General features: G+C 46.1%; 1 pseudogene; it reads right to left on the bottom strand.

The window, feature by feature from the left end:
* Positions 1-5,470: 5,470 nt before the first annotated feature.
* On the bottom strand, positions 5,471-14,325 carry LOC131397245 (myeloid cell surface antigen CD33-like; annotated as a pseudogene).
* Positions 14,326-23,163: the final 8,838 nt, after the last annotated feature.

The following is a 23,163-nucleotide window of genomic DNA, read 5'->3' as shown; positions in this document are numbered from 1 at the left end:
CCCACCCTCAGCGAGGAGCTCCTGGTGGTCAGCATTGCCCTGGGGCTCCCTCATCTGAGTTCTCCAATGAGGGAAAAGAGGCATGGGCTCTGTAAGCAGATCACCACGGCCTCAAGTCTGCCTCCCTAATGCTTGCTGTGCTGCCTTGGGAATGGGTTTAAGCACTCTGTGCATGGTCGGGTGCCTATGCACACAGGTTGTTATGGGCTGAATCGTGTCATCTCCAAAATTCATATGTTGAAGCCCTAACCCCCAGTATATCTGAATGGGACTGTCTTTGGAGATAGTACCTTTAAAGGGTAATTAAGTCAAGTGAGGTCTTTAGGATAGGCCCTAACTTAATAGGACTGGTGCCCTTACAAGAAGAGGAGATTAGGACACAGACATGCACAGAGGGAAGACCATGTAAAGACACGGGGGGAAAAAGTGGCCATCTGCAAGCCAAGGAAAGAGGTCTCAGAAGGAAGCCTACCGACATCTTGATCTTGGACTTCCAGTCTCCAGACTGTAACAAAATGAATTCCTCTTATTTAAGTCACATAGTCTGCAATATCTTATTACACCATCCCAAGGAAACTAAAACATGGGGTCACCAAGAAGATAAATGTGTTCATGCAAGTAAAGTGCTCTGAGCAGTCTACTCTGGCCCACAATGGACACAGGCCACACAGTGTGGCCGCTCTAAGGATGGGAGGAGAAAAGGGAAGGGAAATGTTTGGTGACCAAGGAAACCTCTGCTTTTCCTCCGGGCACCAGCTCTGAACTCTACAGGGCTCTTACTTCACCCCGGCCACACTTCCCGTCTTCTCCCCAGGACAGGACAGGCTCCACGGGCCTCTGCTGGGGCTGCTCCCTCTGCTGGCTGAGCCTGTCACCGCTCCTGCATCCTGGGCACCTATCAGCCACCTGTTGAGTCAAGTGTTCTATGGGGCATAGCTGAGGGAAGGCTGACCCTGGAGGAGCACTAGTGGGGCCAGGATGTAGGAACAGATATACATTCACGGCCTGGCGTGGTCAGGGCTGACCCAGCAGAGAGTATGGGGCTGTGAGAGCCTGAGGAGGGAGTGAGGATGTGGCTGGAGGATGTGACAGGTGAGCTGGGAGCTGGAAGGTGAACAAGGTTGTCTGGGAGGTAAGTTCATCCTCCAGAGAGCAGGCCCAGAGCCAAGGACGCAGGTGTGAGCAGACAGGGAGCCCTTGCAGCTCCCCCTGCAGCCCCCCGCCAGTGTCCTTGCCTCAGTCAGCTCTTCAGCCTCTCAGCTCCAGGATCCAAGGAAATCTGAGTCTGAACTCCTCCAACATATCTCCTCCTCCTCCTCCTCTTCCTCCTCCTTCTCTTCTAGGGAAGGAGAAGGTAACTGAGTCACCAAATGAGCTCTGCAGCTAACATTGCTCCTTGCTGTCCCATGTGGGGACCCTGGTTCCCTCCTGCCCGGGTCCCTTCATCAACATGCGGGTTTCCAGGAAGACATCTCACGGGCTTCCTCAGGGAAGCTAGGGTCCGGGCAGGAGCTGGAGTATCCAAAGGGATGTTCTATGAGGGCTGGAATGAGTCCCAGAGTGTGGGAAGAACTTTCCAGACACCTCGGAGGGCCTCCCAGTATGTCCCATGAACTCCACTCACAGCCCCATGGGATCCTCACAGCAGGACCAAAAGGGTGCTCCAGGGACAGAAGCCACTTAGCAGCTGGGCCCCCCATACTGGCTGTGACCCCAGAGCCCACTCTTCTTTGCCCTCTGCTTCTTTGTCCCCCACTCCTCTCAGGTGAGTCCACTTCCCTTCTCACCTCTCTTGCCTTCATGTCTCAGTCTTTCCAAAGGTCGAGAGATGTCCCACCTTCCCTGTCCATTCTCCGGTGGTCAATCTGAGTGTGGACACACCTGCTGCTCCAGGCATGGGCCAGTAGCCGTGGTGGTGAGGCCATGTTCTTTACCAGACCATGGGCAGCAGGGACAAGTGGATGGTGGTGCCAGTGGGCAGGGGAAGTATGTTCTGAGAATGAAAATGTCACCCAAACTGCAGAAAGTGGCCCAGAGTCACAGGGCACCCCTGACCCTTCTATCCTACTGGAACGCTGTGTCTAGTTGGCGTGAAAACCAGGACCCCAGTCTTCCCAAGGAGCCAATGGCTGATGTCTCGTTTTGTGTGTCTGTGGTGTGAGTGTGTCTGTATATATGCATGTTTGTTTGTGTCGTAGTCTCTATGTGAGTGTCTACGCTGTGTGTGTGTGTGTTTCTCTGGTCTGTGCATATGTGTGTGTGTCTGTATTTGTGGTTTCTGTGTGCATGTCTGAGGTGTATGCTTCTGTGTGTAGATTTGAAGTGTGTATGTGCCTGTGTGTGTGTTTATATATGTGTCTGTGGTCTTTTTCTGTGTGCATCTCTGAGCTGTGTGTGTGTGTCTTTGTAAGTGACTGTTTTGTGTGTGCGTATGTGCACATACTCAAATGTCAGTTTTTCAATGGTAATGTCCACAGACAAGATATTGAAGAGTATAGTCCATCCCATATTCCCTCCATAATCTTTCCTGTTTCATTTTTCTTCAGACTCCTCATCGCCATTCAGTATGATATATAATCTACTTAATGATTCTTTGCCTGTCTCTCTTGCCATTAAAATGGAAGCTTCACAAAGGATCTTGTATCTTCCATTTATTGCTGAATCCACTCTGCCTAGAAAAAGGCTTGGCATATATTAAGTGATCAATAAATATTTTTTAAAGAATTGTAAGACAATTTAGAATAAGCAAGATGAGATGACTGGCTGTCTTCAATGGAAACTATGCATTCTTTAGGGCTCACACATCCAGAGGTATCCAATTCTAGCATTTTGTTGCCTTTGAACTATTTTACAATGATTTAATTTGAAGAAAATTAATAGCAATGGAAACAGTTAATGTGCACAGATATGCACATCCTGCCCACTGGGAGGCTACTTGAATCCCGCCACCTAGCCGGTTTCACATGTGTTCATAAGGGATGTCACCAGACCCATCCCTAGGCTCCTCCTACTCTGCACAGGGGGCTGGTAAATGGTTGGCCACCAGGGGGCCAGGTAACACGCTGGCCTCTGGGGAGACCCAGGCAGGGGCTGGTGCTGTCCTTGGTGCTGAAACAGGGTCAGGATTGGAGCTGAGGTACCTCCCAACTCTGCAGAAGATCCTGAGCCAAAGTTATGATCCCAGTTTGTGGCCAGGAGTGCAAAGAGGTGGGGATGGATGGAGCCAGGTGAGTAGCAGACAGTCAGGAGTGGGTGGCACTGGTGTGTCTCTGATCCTTCTCCCACCTCTTCTGTTCACTCTCAAGCATCGTCCCACCTGTGGAGGATGCCTGTCTGCCCCACCTTGCTGAGCCACAGGGCAAGGGGATATTCTTGCTAAGGCACTTTGTTTACTGGCCTCTGTACCGCTCCCTTAAATGGCCTGCTTCATGCCAGCCTCACCAAAACAAAACAAAATAAAAACTCTGAGAGTGAGGAGGCTAGTCTTCACATTTGAAAAGGAGAAAACTGAGTGCCAGGGTTAGGAGTATCAGACACTATGCCTGGATCCCTTCCTCACATTCTGCCCACCTGCCTCAGTGCCTCTGGGCAGGAGAGGATGGTCTCAGGCTTGACAGGAAAGGTAAGCACTTCCTGGACACTTATTTCTGGCTCCAATCCATCTCCCTTGCAGGTGGTGTAGGACTCTCCTGATATTGTCAGAGGGGCTCCCCTTCCATCCAGGAGAGGGATGAGCCTTCCTGGCTGCCTCCTGTTTCTTGGTCAGGATTTGGGAAATGCTGAGTCTGCATGTCTTTACTCTGTTGGGTGGGGGACCAAGATGCCCTGCCTTGTATTGTTCCTCCAGTCCTGGGGTCCTAAACTAGCTCGCCTTCTTCTTACCACCTTCTAGAATTTTCCTTTGGTTGTCTCTTGACCCATTTATAGTATTTATAATTGTGAATAGATGGGAGAAGCAGGGAACAATGCATCGATACCATCTTGTCTGGATTGTAAGTTTAACCATCAATTTTTAAAGTTTTCAGCACATGGGTTCACTGATTTGACCCACCCTGACATTATCATAAATGAAAATCTGACTCAACTATCCTTTCTAGATGTGGGCCAGGGAGAGGAGAGGTTAAGTATCAGCATTTTTTACACCACATCAGAATCTTCCCTTTGTTTATTTAAGGTCACTTTATGAACTTATGGCATAATGCTTTGTCTCTGTCATGGCTTGGATGCTGCTGGTGAGTTTGGGGCTATTTCCATTCAAACTGATTTTTATTAAAATTAAAGTCTTATATTTTTTAGGAGGAAGATTAGGAGCTCCTTCTTCCCTTCACCTTCTCAAACCAGACATATATTTTTGACCTCAGTTTGAAAGATAAGAAGCTGTTAGTCAGATGATAACATGGTGATGGGCGTTCCTGGAAGAAGGACGTGGATTCACAAAGACAGTGAGGACTGTGTAAGAATTGGGGGGACTTAGAGAATGACTTGAGGGATTGATGGGTTAGGATATGGTGATGGAGAAGTAGGCAGGGTGAGACGAAGAGCAATCTAGAATTGAGGCCAGAAAATCACAGCTCATGGGCTACCTGCTTTGGTAAATAAAATTTTGTTGGAACACAGCCATGTTAATTCATTTGCAGACTGTTTGTAGTTGCTTTTCTGCTACAAACACGGAGGAGAATAGTTGCAGCAGAGACCAAACAGCTTGCAAAACCTAAAATATGTGCCAACTGGCCCTTTACAACAAAAGTTTCCTGACACCTGACTTAAAACATCAAGAGGAGAATCTTGTAAATTGTTCTTTTGAGCTGAGGAAATAGAAAAGTATTTCAAGTAGGGTCAGCTCTGAATTTAGGAAATTTTCTAAATGTTAATATCTGATTTTTCCTGGAGCAGGACTAGTAGGAGGCAGGCAGAATGGAAAGGGAAGATTCGGGAGTGGAGAGAGATGGTGCTTGAGGCCAAGTCAGGGCAGGGATCAATGGGAGGGCTTTGAGTAGAAAGTGAACTGACATGTTGCTGATGTGGTGTCTGGGACAGAACACACCCAGCCTCTGGGTGAAATGTCACTAAGGCCTTTCTGTTCAAGGGAGAAGGAACCAGGATGCACCAAACTCTCACAATGTACCAAGACTTCTGCTAGGTGTTTCCATATGTACTTTTATTTAATCCTCACAGCCACCCTGTGAGGTATGATTCTTTTCCCCAGTTCACAAAGCAGGAAACTGAGACATGGAAGGCTAGGGTGGCTTGCCTGATGTCATACCTTTAATAAATAAAATAATATATATTTGATCCCAGATCTCCCTGATTGCAAAGCCTAATATATTTCCAGCATAGCGGGAAATTCACATATAATAGTTTATAAACCCACTGGCTATGGGGATATCAAGTCTCCAAGAATCAGTCTTTGGGTCCCCTTCCTGTAGAGGACATGGATGCTCTGGCTGAGACTGATGATCCAGGTGATCCTTCACTGTGCCCTGTGGGTGCCCTCCTGAGGATTCATCCTATGAAAACTGATGGAGGTGTAATGCAGCTCCTGATCTATCTCCAAGGTGGAGGCAGTCCCTGCAGATCTTGTGGGGTCAACAGGACTGTCTACCTTGGACTCCTGCTGGTGATCCTGAGTGGAGAGCAAAGAAGAACGTTACAGCAGGGCAGCGGATGTGAGGCGGGGAGGACATAGAGGGGGGCCATGAAGTGAATTTGATTCTGACACGATGTTTATTCATTCTTCTAGCCTTTCATAAAATGTTTCTGAGGTTCCCATTTATCCAGATATCCAACAAATATAGCACTTATTGGTTGCTTTCCAACTCCACTTAACACTTACACGGACCTAGGTGGAAAATACTATTATTTTACAGAGGAAGAAGCTAAGTCTCAGAGAGGTTAGTGATCATGGTCTTTCTGAGGTCTCCTATGTTCCCGGAACTGGACACACAGTGAAGTGTTTATGAAAAACTACTCCTCCTGTGTGTCTCTCCTTTACTCTCACACTGCTGTCACACTCACAACTCTTCTGACACTAGATATGCGGGCTTTTCTTTTATTCCCCACAACAAGCAAACCTCTGTGACACAAGCTGAGTGTCCTACAATTGAACTCAATTCTGACACTCTTACTTGGAGATAGCCTCAGAACCCACAGGTTAAGGGTTCAGTACCACAAGATTCCCTCTCCTTTAGATGCCAATCTCAAGTTCAGGTTGTCACATGTGCTTCTGACCAACTGACTAGAAATTGGAGGTTCCCATGGCCCCCTCCTTGGGTTCAATTAATTTGCTATAGTGATTCAGAGAATTCAGGAAAACAGTTTACCTACTGTGTAACAGCTTATAATAAAAAGATATGATAAAATATATAGATGAACATCCAGATGGAAGAGATGCATAGGACAAGATATACGGGAAAGGCAAGGAGCTTCCTTGACTTCTCCAGGAGCACCAATCTCCCAGCACCTACACGTGTTCTTCATCTTGAAATCTTCCTGAACCCCATACTTTTGGGATTTTCATGGAGGTTTCCTCACACAGCCAGGCACAATTAGTAATTGCGTTTCCAGCTCCTCTCCAGTCTCTGGAGAATGGAGGCAGGGATGAAAATTCCCATTCAGGAACCCACTAAGAGTCACCTCATTAAAATAAATGACAGGGCTCTCACCGAGAAAGCCAAGGGATTTAGGAGTACAACCATTTTCTGCTGCACTCATTTCTTAGCTCTAGATTTACTGCAACATTTCTCAAAAGAGTCTTTCCACTTCCTCTCCCCCCATTCTCTCTTGAACTCACTCCAATCAGGATATCTGCCTCTACCAGGCTACCAGACCTGCTTTTGTCAAGATCAGTTGTGATACCACTTAGCTAAATTTAAATAGTCATTTCTCAGACTCTATCCCACTAGATTCATTAGCATTTGAAACTAATGAGCACTCTCTCCTCCTTGAAGCTCCATTTCCCCTTGGCCACCAGGACACAACCCTACACCCTCCAGATCATTAATTCTTTTCTCAGTGGTCTTCTTGCTGCTTCCACCCTATCTCTCTGACTCTAAATGCTGGAGGGTCCCAGGGGCCTGTCCATGGGCCCCTTCTCTTCTTTTTGGCTTCATACACTATCAGACCTTGATGTGCAGGACACCCAAACCTCTGTGTCTCCCACCTGGACCCCTCTCCTGAGCTCAAAACTCTTGCCATCTATTTGTCATCTTCACTTGGAAGTCTCAGAGGTATCTCAAACTTACAGTAACAAAAATAAATTTTGATACTCTCTTGAAAATAGACTCCTCCTGCAAAGTTGGAAACTTCAGGATTCGACAATTCAATTCTTTAAGTTGCTCAAGGCAACCATATTGGCGTCATCTTTGGTATCTATGAATATTTATGGACATGTATGACGTCTATGGACATCTATAACGTCTATGAATATCTATGACGTATATGGACATCTATGGAGTCATGTTTGACATCTATGACATCTGTGAGGAAGAGGAAGTGAGCTATCTTTGATCACACTCCACATGTGCTCTATCACTCCATTAACAAATCCTGCTGGCTTCACCTTGACAATGTATGCAGAACCCAACTTCTTCGCACCAGATTCATCATTGCTAACCTGGAATAAGTCTGTCTACGGACTGAAATGTGTCCCCTGAAATTCATATATTCAAGGTCTATCTCCCAATGTAACTGTATTTGTGGATAGGGCCTTTAAAAAGGTAATTAAGTTTAAGTGAGGGCATTAGAGCAAGGCCCAAAATGACTTATATCCTTATAAGAAGTAGAAGACTCTAGGGATGCATGTGCACAAACAAAAAAAGACCATGTGAGGACATAGCAAGAAGGTGGCCATCTTTGCAAGCCAAGGAGAAAGTTTTCAGGAGAAACTAACACTGTGGGCACATTGATCTTGGACTTCTAGACTTCAGAACACAGAAAATAAATCTCTGTAGTTTAAGCAACACAGTCTATGGTATTTTGTTACGGCAGCCCCAGCAAACGAGTACAGTCTGCGTTATGTCTTGCTTGGACTCCTTGAGTGTCTTCCTTATCTAGTCTCCTCTCTTCTCCCCTATCTTGCTACATGATTTCTCAAGAGATCAGGCAGAGGGATATCATTAAAATGAGTGTCAGTTCATGTCTGTAACATAATAGAATATATCATCTTTATCTATATCTCTATATCTGTATCAGTACAGATACAGATATAGACGATATGGATTTAGATATAGATATAGACATATATCTGCCTCCAGTTTTAATGTTTTGTCTTTGATCAAGGTTCCTGACACAGAGCTCATAAGTCCCTTGGAATTTCCTGGGTGATAGGAATGTCTTTTGTTCTAATGAGATGACTCTTGGTGGGCTCCTGGATGGGGGCTGGTCACCAGAAAGACCAAGCCATGATTAGAAGCTAGGAACTTTCAGTCCCACCACCTATCCTCCATAAAGGGGAGAGAGGCTGGAAATGGAGTTAACACTCAATCATGTCTACATGATGAAGCCGCCATAAAAATCCTAATAGTATGAGGTTCAGGATGCTGCCGGGTTGTGGGTACTGAGAGAACAGTGCTTCCAGAGAAGGCATGGAAGCTCCATGCCTCTTCCCACATACCACGCCCTATGAATCTATTCATCTGGATGTTCATCTGTATCCTTTATCATATCCTTTTATAATAAGCTGGTACATGGTAAGCAAACTGTTTTCCTAAATTCTGTGAGCCAATCTAGCACGTTATGGAACCCAAGGAGGGAATCGTGAGAACATTCAATTTATAGCCAGTTGGTAAGAAGCACAGGTGACAACCTGGACTTGAGATTGGTATCTGCAGTGAGGATGGGGGTACAGTCTCGTGAGACTGAGCTCTTAACCTGTGATGTCTGACGCTATCTCCAATTTGGTAGGATGCCTAGCTGATGTCACAGAGAATTGCTTTATGTGGGGAAAACCCCTACACATCGGGTATCAGAAGTGTCAGAAGTGAAGTGTTTTGTGTGAGTAGCAAAGGAGACACACACAGAAGTTATCACTCTTCTCAAAATATATAAGTAGTGATGGTGAACCTGCGATATCTGCAGCCACCATGCCTCTCCATCCTCATTTCCTCCCCACCATTACCCTCTCCCCACCCCAAATAGCTCTGTTTTAGGAACATTGTCTTACTTGCTGTTTCTCCAACACATCAGGGATGGTCCCACCTCAGAGCCCTAGAACTTGCTGCTCCATCTGTTTAGAGCCCTCAGTGATCCTCTCTCAGGGCTCGCACAGCACTCCTTCATCTCCTGAAGGTTTTCTCAGAGATTCCAGCTCTCAGGAGAGTCCCTCCTCATTCTCCTATTTCATTTCTTTCCAGAGAACTCATTTCCTGTATATTTTCACTACTTATTTGTTCACTAAGTTGACCCTCCTCTCCAATAAATGTAAGTCCTTGACAGCAGGGACATTTTACATTTGTAACATATGTATTTGTAAAAATAGAGATATTACCCAAGCACTTGGAACAATGGATAAGCAGAAGATAGTTGTTGAAGGAGTGGATGAATGATGCGTGGTTGCTGACCATGTGTTTGAAACCTAGTGAGGACTGTGTCCTCACTAGTCAGAGTTAAATAAATAAACGAGGTCAAGTTCAAAGGATGAACAGGAGTAGGACACGATGATATAGGCATGTGAGGAGGAGGGGACAGCCAAGTAATGATTCTGAGATGCAAGAAGCTGACTCTGCTTATGTGAGCGAGCAGGCCAGGGTGGGAGGTGTGAAGCACTGAAGGGAACTCTGGTTGTCCTGCCCCAAATGCCAGATCAAGGTGTTTGGATGGTCATCTTTTGTCAGTGTGAAGAAGCAATGTATTTCATTGTGGAAGTAATGTTAATGTGCTGAGAAGGAGAGATGGGAGGGGTGCAGCAGGATAAGGACTAAGATGGGAGCTCAACTCAGAGGGAGTGGTTGCATTACGCTGTATTCAGAAGAAACACAGGCAAGCTTTGCAGCATATGGGTGCAGGAAGAGGTGATGGAGGACTGGGGTGGGCCATAGACAGGTCTCTGATTGGGTATCATGAACAAGAGTGCCTTCGGTGAGATGGAGAGCAGCAGGAGAAGTATGTTTGGAGCTGTATTAACCATGTGTTCCTGATGTTTGACATCTGGGGCCTTCTGACCTTGGAGCTGACCCTGCCAGGGCTAGCGGATATCCAGAGATAGTAAAGGACTTGTCTGCCAGCATGACTTTCATATTGCAAACCAACCAGTCCAAAGGTCACACGCAAACCACTTCCTTTATCAAGCTCTTACACTCCAGACTGTCCTTCTACCGTAATCATCCAGGGGCAGATACCAGACAACTATGGACATCCCCTACACTCCAGATCCTGCTGAAATTATTCAAAGAAGCATGTCTTAAACCTGCTTACCCTGCCTCAACTTGCCTTTCCCACGGAAACCACAATAAAGGCTCTGCCCACGTTTTCTCCTTGATCCCTCTGCCTCCTGACCAGCCCTGGTGCTTCCTCACATGGCCCTGTGTGGTGTGGCATTTTCTCCTCCTCTTGGGAACTGTGAGTGACAACTGTCTCCTGATCTGTTGGCCTCACATGCCTGAATACAGTCATGCGTCCCTTAACAACAGGGATATGTTCTGAGAAATGCATCTTTAGGTCATTTCACCATTGTGTGAATATCATAGAGTGAACTTACACAAACCTACATGGTATAGCCTACTACACACCCAGGCTATACACACTAATATTTTGGGACCACCATTGTATATGCAGTTTGATGTGGACGGAAACATTGTCATGTGGTGCATGACTAATAATAAAACCTACATTTTCAAACAAGCAGGGAGGGGACAAGCTTATTTCTTTACGTGATTAATGGAGCATGACTGTGGGCCACCCTGGGGAGATGTGGAGGGCAGACTGCATGCCAGGATGCACACATCAGTCACCAGGGAAGCTGGTTCTATGGCAGGATGGATGTCATCAATGCCACTGCTGTCCTGGCTGCTTTCTTCCTGTGGGTTTTCACTCTGATGGGAGACACCAGGATCTTTGACACAGGTCACTCTTTTGAGGCTGGAGGGAGTGAATAAGGCAGGACAAGCATGAGGTGAGCCCAGGAGCCTTCATAACAATACTTGGTAACAAGGTCCCCTCTCCTGCTCATGGATGTCTGAGACCAGGGCTGGGAACACACTCTTGCATGGCCCAGGGCCTACCAGCTGGATTCTCACCATCACTGTACCCCCCAACCTTGCTCTGGGCCCTCAAAACCCCCCATGTCCTTCTTCTCTGCCTCTTGGTCCACACCCAACACAGCTCACATGAAGAAGATGAGGCAGAGGCAGAGAGCAAGCAGTGTGGTGACACCAGCTCCCCCAATGGCCCCCTGAATCACACCTGCCCTGGTCCCTTGGTTCCCCTGGAGACAAGAGAGACTTGGGGTGAACTCCAATCTTTATGACCTGAGTTGTGTCCTCTCCTCTTCAGCACACAGAGAAGGGCTCCCCTCCCCTTCCATCCAAAGTTCATCCTCTAGCTTCTCCCACTCATCATAGGACCTCAGCTTCTCCAGAAGGACACCGTCCACATGACACCTCCTTTCCAGGCCCCATATTCCTATTCAACAAACTCCATCTCTTCTAAGACCCAGGTTCTTCTCCATCCAAGGTCTCTCTGCAACAGCCCCCATACCTGGCTGAAGCTGTAGCGTGAGGCTCTGGGCCTTCTGGGAATTCCAAAAAGAGAGTGAAACACAACCCAGAGAGCCCTATGAGATACTGAAAGACTTTGTCCCTCCTTCCTTCTGGGGAAGGTATTTGAATCTGCTCTCCTGTCCTCTGCAGGTCCCATCCCTCAGGGTCAAAGGTGATCTTTCATGGCTCCAGAAGTGGGTGGAAGCTGGGAATTCTCAGACATTCAGGACAGAGCAAGACAGCTCTCCTGGCCCTGCCTGACCAAGCCTCCTGGGCACCCAACACCCAGGGCGAGGGATATGTCTCTGTGTATCACCAGTCAATAGTTTGATGGGCACCCCTGAGAAATCTCCAATGAGATTCACTGTCCAGTGAGGGGACCAGATGGCATTACCCATGAGAATAGAGCAGTGGGGAGAGCTGGGCTCCAGAAAGAGGTCAGGGTGAGAGTGCGTGATTGACGGTCAAAAAAGAGCCCAAAGAGATTTTGAGGGCAATGAAACTACTCTGTATGATACTATACTGATGGATACACATCAGTATACATTTGTGCAAACCCATATAATATACAGCACAAAGAGTGAACATTAATGTCGACTACGAACTTTGGGTGATAATGACATGTCCGTGTAGATTCATGGGGTGTAACAAATGTCCCCTCTGGTGGGAGATGTTGATAGTGGGGAGGCTGTGCATGTGTGGGAAAGTGCAGCGGGTACAGGAGAAATCTCTCTAACTTCCTCTCAAATGTTCTGGGGTGCACCTAAAACTGCTCTAAAAAACAAAGTCTACTGGGGTCGGCCCAGTGGCTTAGCGGTTAAGTGCACGCGCTCCTCTACTGGCGGCCCGGGTTCGGATCTGGGGCGTGCACCGAAGCACCACTTCCCTGGCCATGCTGAGGCCGCGTCCCACATACAGCAACTAGAAGGATGTGCAACTATGACATACAACTATCTACTGAGGCTTTGAGGGAAAAGGACAAAAGGAAAAGGAGGAGGATTGGCAAAAGATGTTAGCTCAGAGCTGGTCTTCCTTACCAAAAAGAGGAGGATTAGCACAGATGTTAGCTCAGGGCTGATCGTCCTCACAAAAATAAAAAAAAATAAAGTCTACCAAAAAATTCCCCTAATGCCTTCAGCGACTGGAGGAAGATAAAGAGCCCATTTAGGATGGGCAGGGAGGAAGTTGCTGGTCATGCTGGCAAGACCAGACTTGGAGGGTATTGGAGGAAGAAGCCTGGAGGCTTCCTGGAGGAAGGAGGCTTCTCGTGGCTTACAGCAGCCCCTCCACCCCAACCCCACCATCTATGTTCAGAAAGTCCTGTTCTGACCTGACCTGGCAGAGAGCTTACCCTAGTCAATGCCCCATGGGAGGGGGCTCCTTCCTACCTGTGCCGTCCCCTAGGCAGACACCAATTTCTGGGTTCTCTGGAGCACCTAGGAGGAGAAGAGGGGATTTCCCCCTTCAGTGGAGAGGGTGAGGTGAAAGAAATGTAGGCATCTCTTGACCCCCAGGACCCACAGAAATGCAGGTGGGAGAGCACTGGTATCCTTCTAGGGCCCCTATTCAGCCAGGCAACCTAGACAAAAGAACCATGTGTCCCCAGCCTGGCCCTCCTGCTCTCTCCACACCCTCAGGGATCCGGGCATCCTGGCCCAGCACTCACAGGTGACGTTGGATTGGATGGTCCTTTCCATGGTCACACTAGCTGCAGGGAACTTCACCTGACAGGTGACGTAGGTGCCGTGGTCCTGGGGCCATGGGGTGAGGGTAAGCACTGAGAAGAAGTGGGTCCTGGGGTCCAGGGAGGTGAGAGCAGCTGATGTCCAGGAGAAGATGGGGGTCGTGGCCCACTCACAGGCCCAGGGCACAGAGAAAGTCAGGTTCTTGGGGTGCCCAGCCTCCAGGGTCCCTGGGATGAGGATGCGGGGTGTGTGGGTCAGGGTGGGTGAGAAGACGGGGAGTCACAGAGATCAGGAGAGAGGGTCTGAGGTGTGGTCCTCAAAACAGCCTCACGCTTTGGTCCAGCTCCTCCCTCTGAGCCCTGGCACACTGTACCCTTAAACCCCTCAAAGAGGAGGGTGCCATCCCAGTGTTGCCTTGGCCCCCGTGTCCTTTCTGTGTGGCATGTCCTGGAGCCCACTCCTTACCCATCACATGCACTGACAGACGGTTAAATACGTAGGTCCATTTTTCCTTTCCTCTCTCCACCTGAAAAAAGTATTTTCCCTTGTCTCTCTTCCTGGCGTCTCCGATGTCCAGGGAGCAGCTGTGGGTCCCGGGGTCTCCGAGGAGGTGGGATCGGCCCCGGGTGTCTTCCTGCACTTTTCGATCTGGGTTGTTTGTGACCACAGGAGCACCTTGGTGTACATGGATCCCTTCTCAGAACCAGTAGCTGTGAGCTGGGGCAGAGGCAGTCCATTGGGCCCAGGGATAGGAGGAGGTGCTGGGCACAGAGACGCACAGGCCCTCCTGCACGGTCACGGACGCCGGCACTTCCAACCGGTATTTTTCATGCTGACCCAGAGACCCTATGGGGAAAAGAGGGTCAGCGCCAGTCCTCACCCCAACGGCCCCCTCTCCCCTTGGACCACTCACCTGCCCACAGCAGGGGCAGCAACAGTGGCAGCATCATTGAGATGAAGAGTTCTGAGTGTCTGTCCTGTGTCTGGAAAGAAAAGAGGAAGATGAGTGAGAGGGGAGGCTGCAGGGAGACCCATAGGGAGCTGGGGAGGAACACCCCTCCTCAGCCTCTCACAGAAGAGAAACTGCACCCTGGAGTTTACTCTCCCTCTGCACAAACAGGGTGGACACCCCACAACCAAGAGACCCTGAGACTCACCCAGAGGTGAGAGGACAAGGAGCAGACCCCATGCCCTGACTCCATCTGCGGGTTTCCCTCTAGTACCGGAGCCTGCACCAGGGCCTCTGAGGACATCTGAGGAGTGCGACACAGTGAATGTCTAAGGGCCTCCCACCTGAGGTGCTTTTCTGAGCCCTGGTGTCTACACCAGGGAGCTGGTCAGCTCCTCCTGGACTCCAGAGGGTCACAGTCTCACCTAGAGCCTAGTGAGCATGTATGTGTTTGGGAGGCTGGAGACAAGAAGGGAGATGACACACCTGGTCCATGCCCCTGAGATGCTCCCCACCCAGTGGCATCACTTCCTCCCCAAACACTCAGTACTGTCGGGCTTTAGAGCTGCAGTCACTGGTCAGTTTGCTGTGTGTCTTGGTAGCATATTGAGTATTTTCTAAAATATGAGAATGGGATTTTTTATTATTTTACTTCTTGCATGCTGATTCTTGAAATTTCAATGGCATCTACAAAATAAAAACCATGTGGCATCTTCATGTAAAGAAAAAGGAAGAACACATGTTCTAGGAGCCAAGGCAGAGGACACTTGTTTTCCCTGAATGCTGCTGTTCAGTGTTGTGTGGACTGCAGGGAACTTTTTTAGATCCTCATTATGCAGATTAGTGTTTCCTGTCATGTAAAATATCTTTTTCTCATAGTTATGTGTGGCTCACAAGGCATAATATTTCTAGAAAACGTAAGCGGAAAATGCAGCTACAATCAAAATTTTGGGATGAGCTCATGTGGTTTTGCATCTCGCTCTGTGTCTTGTGAGTAGGACAAACTCTTGACATCTGTGACATAATAGCATTTGCCACTCTCGATTTATAAAATCGTTCAAATACAGTAGTATCTAGATGACTATTACTTCAATCTTACTGAGAGAGAGAGATTTTGCACCCTCATTTTATATATAGGGGATAGAGTCAAATAAGTAAAATAATACTAGTGTTAGGTTATTAAAAATAGAGACCCCATATAATAGAAACCCCAATACAACTCATTTCACAGTCAAGAAAGTTATACCATGTTCATGGACTGGAAGGTTCTGTGAGTTCTCATTGTTTTTCTTTAATGAACTTTATAATTTACATAAAATAAACTGTACCCACTTGAAATGTACATTTCTATGAATTTTGACAAATGCATACAGCTCAGTTAAGGCCTCCACAATCGGGAGAGAGAACATTTCCACTACCCCAAACGGTTTTCCCAAACCTCTTTGCAGCTCATCACTCCCACCTCCACCTCAGGTGACCATTGATATACTCTCTGTCTTGGTGAATTAATTTTGTCTATTGGAGAATTTCCTAGAAATGTACTCATTTGTGTCTAGATTCTATCACTCAGCCTAGTATTTTTGAAATGGATCCAAGTTGCTTGTTTCTGTAGTTCATAAAGTCTGATTACTAAGTTGTATTCCGTTATGTGGGTATACTGTAATCTTTTGTTTATTCACCTATTGACAGACATTTGAGACTTTTGAGTTGTTGGCAATAAATATTAAGGAGTACGTCTTTCTATGAACATACTTTCATCCCCGCGAGTACACACAAGGACTGGAATTGTTAGATCAAAGCATAACCACATGTTTAACTTCAGTAGAAATTGCCAAATTATTGTCCAGGTAGTTGTAACCCGTACTCCCGTCTGTAAAGTACTAGAATTCTGGTGCTTCATATCCTCGTTAACACTTGGGATTGTCAGTCTTTTAAACTTTAACAGTTCTAGTGGGAGTTCACTGCTATGTCCTTGTGTTTTTAGTTTTAATTTATTTAAAATTTAGATACAATGAGATTCACTCTTTATTGTATACAATTCTATGAGGTTTGACAGATGTATATCATGAGTAACCACGACCACAGTCAAGATACTGAAGATAACTCTTACCCGTTACATTCTCTCATGCTGTCCCTGGGAAGCCAAATTCTCCCTCCACCCATAATCCCTGAAAAAATGATGATCTTTTCTTCATCCCTCTTGTTTTGCTCTTTAAGAATGTCATGGGAACGGAATCAGGTAAAAAGTAGTCTTCAAAATCTGGCTTCATCCACCTGGCGTAATGCATTTGAGGGCTCTCTATGTTATTGGGTGTATGTATCAATAATTTGTTCCTTTTAAATGCTGGCTGACATGCCATTGTTTCTATGCACCCTGTTTTGTATACACTAACCAGCTGAAGAACATTTGTATTGTTTCCAGGTTTTGGAGTGACTATGAATAAAGCTGCTATAAAGATTCACATGCAGGTCTTGTGGGAACATGGGTTTTTATTTCTCTTGGGTAAACACCTAGGAGTCAAATTGCTCAATTCGATGATAAGCGTAAGCTTAACTTTATGTGAAATTGCAAACTGTTCTCCAACGTGGCTGTACATTGATGTTCCCACCAGCAGTGTGTGTGAGTTCTGGCGGCTCCACATCCTAATTATCATTTGCTATCATCAGAATTTGTTTTCTTCTTTTTCTTTTTCTCTAGTTTTTATTTATTCTAATAGGTGTGTATCTCATCTTGGCTTTAGTCTGTGATTTCCTAATGACAAGTGATGTTGAACACGTTTTCATGTGCTTACTTGTCATCCGTTTTTCTTCTTTGATGAAGTGGAATTAAATCTTTGGCTGCTTTTTTTTACTATCATGATAAAATATAAGTAACAAAACTACCATTTAACCTTTTTAATTGTTTAGGTTAGTGGCATTAAGTACGTGCACATTGTTGACAACTATCACTACCATCCATCTCCAGAACTTTTTTAATCTTCCCAAACTGAAATTGTGCCCAATACATGAATAACTCTGCATTTCCCCTGCCCAAGACCCTGGCAACTACCATTCTATTTTCTGTGTGTCTATGAATTTGCCTACTCTAGATACTTCATCGAAGTGGAATCTACAGTATTTGCCCTCTTGTGACTGACTTATTTCACTTAGCCTAGTGTCTCCAATCCACATTGAGGCATGTGTCAGTATTTCCTTCCTTTTAAATGCTAAACAATATTCCATTGTATGTGTTTTCCATATTTAGTTAATCCATTCCTCTGTGGATGGACCCTTGGGTTGCTTCCACCTTTTCATTATTATCAATAGTGCTGCTAAGATCATGAGTGCACAGATATCTATTCAAGTTCCTGCTTTTGATTCTTTGGGTACACATCCATAAGTGAAATTACTGGATCATGTAGTTATACTATTTTTAATCTTTTGAGGAACTTCCAGAGTGTCTTCCACAGCAGATACACAATTTTACAATCTCAAAAGCAAAGCACAGGAGTTCACTTTCTTCACATCCTCATCAATACGTATTTCTCCTTTCTTTCTTTTTTTAAATATCCACTGTAATGGGTGTGAAGGGGTGCCTCCCTATGTGGTTAAATTTGCATTTTCCTAATATTAGTAATGTTTATCATGTTTCAGTGGTTATTGGAGATTTGTATATCTTTGGAGAAATGTCTATTCAAATCCTTGGCAATTTTTACTTAAGCTGGCTTGTTTTTTTGTTGTTGAGTAGCTGGTTGTGTAAATACAAATAAAATCAGATTTTTTTTTGGTTTGCTTACTGATGTCTTGTTTTGAGAGTTCTTGATATATTCTAGATACAAGTCATCCATCACATATATATTTGCAGATATATTATCCCACTCTTTAACTTTTAGCTCTCTTCATAGTGGCTTTTTTGGAATGGCAGACCCCCATTCCCCAAGGACATGTGTCGCCCATGAGGTGACCCGCTAGTGTGTCAGGAGGTGGAAGGGCAGAGAAAAGAAGACTAAGAGGAGAAGGTCTGGAGGCCAGATGGAGGCATTCAGGGTGCAAAAGGTCATGTGAGAAGTGCAATGGGCAGAATCATCTCAACCCAAAGATACTAAGTTCTTAATCCCTGGAAACTGTAAATGGTCCCTTATAAGGAAAAAGAGTCTTTGCAGATGTGATTAAGGTAAGGACCTTGACCTGAGGATATGATCCTAGGTTATCCGCATTGGTCCCTAAATCTAGTCACAAGTGTCCTTCGAAGAGAGAAGCAGAGGGTGATGTTCTACACAAAGAGTAGGATGAGCAATGTGACCACAGAGTCAGAGTGATGTGGCCACAAGAAAAGGAATGCTGGCAGCACAATCTTCTGGGATAAGTAAGAGATGTATTCTCTCCTTGAGCCTCTGAGGGAGTGTGACCTACCACCAACTTGTTTTCTGCCCAGCATAACAGATTTTGGATGATGGGGTTCAGGACACATTACCCCAAGTTGTGGAACATTTTTGCATAGTGAATATTTCAAGCTGGAGGAACTAGAGAATTGGCATGTGCAGGAAGGACTCTGTGACCTTTCCATAAAGTGGGCCATAAACCCTCGCTGAGAGATGCCCTCCATGTACCGGGGGAAAGGAGCATCTTATCTCCTAAGATCAATGACACAGAGAGGAATCTGAAGGAACAGACCTTGCTAAGTTTCTCCCAGTTTACTGCACTTAGCTCACACTCTGTTTTATCATATCTCTCCACCATTTTCCACTTTGTATCAAATCTAGCAGGAAAATACTCAGGTTTAACCATTGATTCAGGTATTCATTTCTTTATGAAGGCTCCTGTGCTGCATTAAACTTATATTCAATACACATGTTTCCTTTTCTCTTGTTAATCTGCCTTGTGTTACAGGAGCCCAGTCGAGAACTTGCAAGGACAGAGCGAAAATATTTTTCCTCCTCTCCATGGATTTTTGAACTCCAGCACTGTGAAAGAATAAGTTTCTTTTGTTTTAGATACCGAGTATGTAGACATTTGTGGCAGTGGCCCCAGGAAGCTAACACTTGGCAGAAATAAGAGAGATGCCATTTCCGGGGAGAATGCAGAGAATAATGGAGAAAAGCCTTCCTTCACAGAACCATTCCTCTGCTCCTCTTCACAGCCAAACTCCTCAAAGTGTTGTCTGTACCCACTCTTCCCATTTCTCCTCCTCCAATTCTCTCCTGAACTTGCTCCAACCAAGTCAGCACCCTTTTCCCACCTCTCCATTAAAACTGCTGTGTCAGGATCACCAAGGAGAACTGTGTTTCCTTGTGCCCTTCTGTTCTCTAAGTGCATCAGCCCCTGTTTGCTTCACCTGCTTTCATCACTTACATCGCTCTATGTGCTCACATATCCAGCCTGGATCCCTCTCCTGATCTCCAGACATTCGTATCCAGTTCTCTTGCTGACGTCCCCCCTTGGATGTCAAGTGGCTTCTCAGAATGAACATCACCCTTCCAAACCCTACTCTCTGACATCCTCCATGGAACACAACTCCATCCTTCCAGTAGCTTGGGGGAAACATTTGGGCATCATCCTTGCTCTTCTCTCTCCCTCACTCCCACATCCTTTAGAAAACCCTGTTAGTTCCATCATAATACATCTAAACATAAACTCTAAGTCTCCACCCCACCTCCCTGTTCAAGTCACCATCACCTGCTGCCTGGAGAATTCAGCAGTCCCTTCCCTTTCTCTGTGTTGCTGCTGTGGACCCATTCTGCCCTTACTTTTTTTCTTTCTTTTTCTTTCTTTTCTCCTCCCCAAAGCCACAGTGGGTTGTTGTATACCCTAGTTGTAAGTTGGTCTAGTTTTTCTGTGTTAGCTGCTGCCACACCATGGCAACCAGCAGACAGGTGGTCTGGTTCTGTGACCGGGAAGTAAACCTGGGCCGCTGAAGAGGTGAGCACAGAACTTTAACCACTAGGCCATCAGGGCTGGCTCTGGCCTTTTCTGAACAGAGCAGCCATGCGGAACTTGTGAAAATGAAAGTTCAATCATGTCCTCCAAGAGGTCCAGATTCTTACATTTCCTAGAAGGCCTCACAAGCTCTACACCAGCACAGGGTCTGCACCATCCTCCCAGCTCCTCCCCTCCCTGTGCCTCCCTCTGCTGTCAGACTTCTTCCTCCTGTTTCCCCAACACACCAGGCGTGCTTCTGCCTCAGACTACTCCACTCGCTGTCCTCTCTCTTCCCTTTTCCTGGATAATTTTCCCTCAGGCAAACGCAGAACCTCCTTTCCTGCCATCTTATGTCTTTGCTCCAACATTATGCCTCACATCCTCAGATGTAGAACATTGTCCCCAAGATATCATGTGCTCCTTTCCCTGCATGATTTTTCTGCAAACACACATTACCATCCAACATGCTTTAATGTTGTGTCTTATTTATTTCTTTTTATTTCTGTCTTTCTTGTCTCCAGAATGACAGGCTTGTGATAACAGAGATTTTGGATGCTGTGTTCACGAATGCACCCTCGGCACCTACAACAATGCTGGCACATAGTAGGTCTTCCATAATACTTGCTCAAGAGTTTATAAATAAATTACAGAATGTTACTGTGCTCAGAACCATACAAGGATTACACACCCACCCTCCCACCCACCCACACACACACACACACACACTGGGTGACATTTAAGACTGAGCCTGAGGGAGGAGCAGAACTTGAAGAGGCTAGAATGGAGAGGGAAGGGCATTTCAGGAGAAGGAACTGCTTATGAAAAGTCTCATAGTCACAGAGGTCTTGGCCCAGCTGTGGGTGCAGACATTGCCAGAAGCAGGGAGAGGCAGGAATCTGGATGGAGTCCAGCAGGGGACAGATCATGCCAGGCCTTCAATTCCAGCCTGTGGTGTTTGCAGCTAAGTCTCTGTCCATGGAGAGGAGACATAGCTGTTCATACAGTGCAAGAGGTGGATGATAACGGTCTCCAGAAACACAGTCTGGAGGCCTGTGTTGAGAGGAGAGATGGAGGCAGGAGGTGAGGTATGTTCAGAGATCTGGGGAAGAGATAAGGCCACAGGAACAACCAGAGTCAGAGGAGGAGACAGGCAGCAAGATGATCTGTGATTAGGATAAGAATGGACAAAAAGTAATTTATTGGATTCTGGAGAAAGGAAGGAAGGCAATGTGCATTATCACATCCCACTTCTGGCCTTAGATATGGGGGCCATGGCATAATCAGTGTGAGAAGGAACCCAGAAAAGAAGTTGGTTTGAAGAGGAAGATGGCAGCTCAACTTTGGCCATGCTGAGCATAGCAATCCTGGGGGCCACCCAGAGGGAGGGGTGCGGTGGGATATTTGTTGGTGAGACACTGATGTCCCTTACCTGAGGCACTAACCTGGACTGGTGTTTGCATCCTTCACACCTCCTGTGGGCCTCATTATCTTCCTCCTGCAGGACCTCATTCTGAGATAAGAGACCAGGGTCTTTCTGTCTACTTGGATTATGGTTCTATGGGCAACAGACTCACCCCTTATTCCCTGTTCAGGGGCTGGAGTGGTGACTGAGGTGGGAGAGGGCAGGTCTGGCTTCACAGACCATCTTGAGCACACAGTTATCTCCCATCCTGGACATTCAGTGGGCCGGGAACCACGACTGCCTTAGTGGATTCCCCACAACCACTCCACCCCGTCAGCCTTCTGCCTGCCCTGCCCCCTGACCCATATGGGCTTTGCAAGCACTGGTTCTGGGACTCAGTCACTGGTTCCCAGCCCTTCCCACACCTACCATTCCCCTTGGGACAATGCTTACATGAGGAAGATGAGGCAGAGGATCAGGAGCAGGGTCTTCACAACTGATTCCCCAGTGGCCACCAGAACCACCTCTGCCACAGGCCCTGATCTCCCTGCTGGGAAATGGGACAAGAACAGATTCACCTGCTGCATCACAATCCTGTGTCCTTGTGTTCCCAGTAGGGCTCTGGAAATTGGTTCTCCAGGCTCTCCTACACCACTGGATGTGGGACCACTTGTGCCTGGGCCTAACCCCACTCCACGCTCTGACCTTCCAGCAGTTGGACAGAGAACAAATCGTATAGTTTGGACTTCACCAAAAGAAAAACATGTTTTATAGTAATCAAAACAGCAGGGTACTGGGACAAGAATAGGCACAGAACTGAGACCCTACAAATAAACCCATACATCTGTGGACAGCTAATTTTTGACAAGGAATCCAAGAACATTCAATGGAGGAAGAATAGTTTCTTCAATAAATGGTGTTGGGAAAACTGGATAGCCACGGGAAAAAAGAATAAAAGTAGATCCTTATCTTGCACCATCCGCAAAAATTAATTCAAAGTCTTTTACAGTCTTGCATGTAATACCTGAAACCATGCAACTCCTAGGAGAATACATAGACAATATACTCCTCAAAATCAGTGTTAGTAGTATGTTTTTGAATACCGTGTCTCACTAGACAAGGGAAACAAAAGAAAAAAATAAACAAATGAGACTACATCAAGCTAAAAAGCTTCTACGCAGCAATGGAAACCATCAATAAAATGAAAGAAAACCTAACAATTGGAAGAAGATATTTGCAAATCATATATCTGATAAGGGGTTAATATCCAAAATATATAAATAATTCATACAACTCAAAAACATAAAAACAAACAACCCAATTAAAAAATGGGCAAAGGATCTGAACAGATATTTTTCCAAAGAAGATATGCTGATTCCAACAGACACATGAAAAGATGTTCAGCATCACTAATTATTAGGGAAATCAAAACTACAATGAGATATCACTGCTCACCCCTCAGAATGGCTATAATTAACAAGACAAGAAATAACAAGTGTTGGAGAGGATGTGGAGAAAAGGGAACACTCATACACT

Source organism: Diceros bicornis, chromosome 34 (genome assembly GCF_020826845.1).
Source record: "Diceros bicornis minor isolate mBicDic1 chromosome 34, mDicBic1.mat.cur, whole genome shotgun sequence".
Taxonomy (NCBI): Eukaryota; Metazoa; Chordata; class Mammalia; order Perissodactyla; family Rhinocerotidae; genus Diceros; species Diceros bicornis.
Note: the sequence above shows the minus strand (reverse complement) of the source record. Positions and strands in the feature narration are given on the sequence as shown.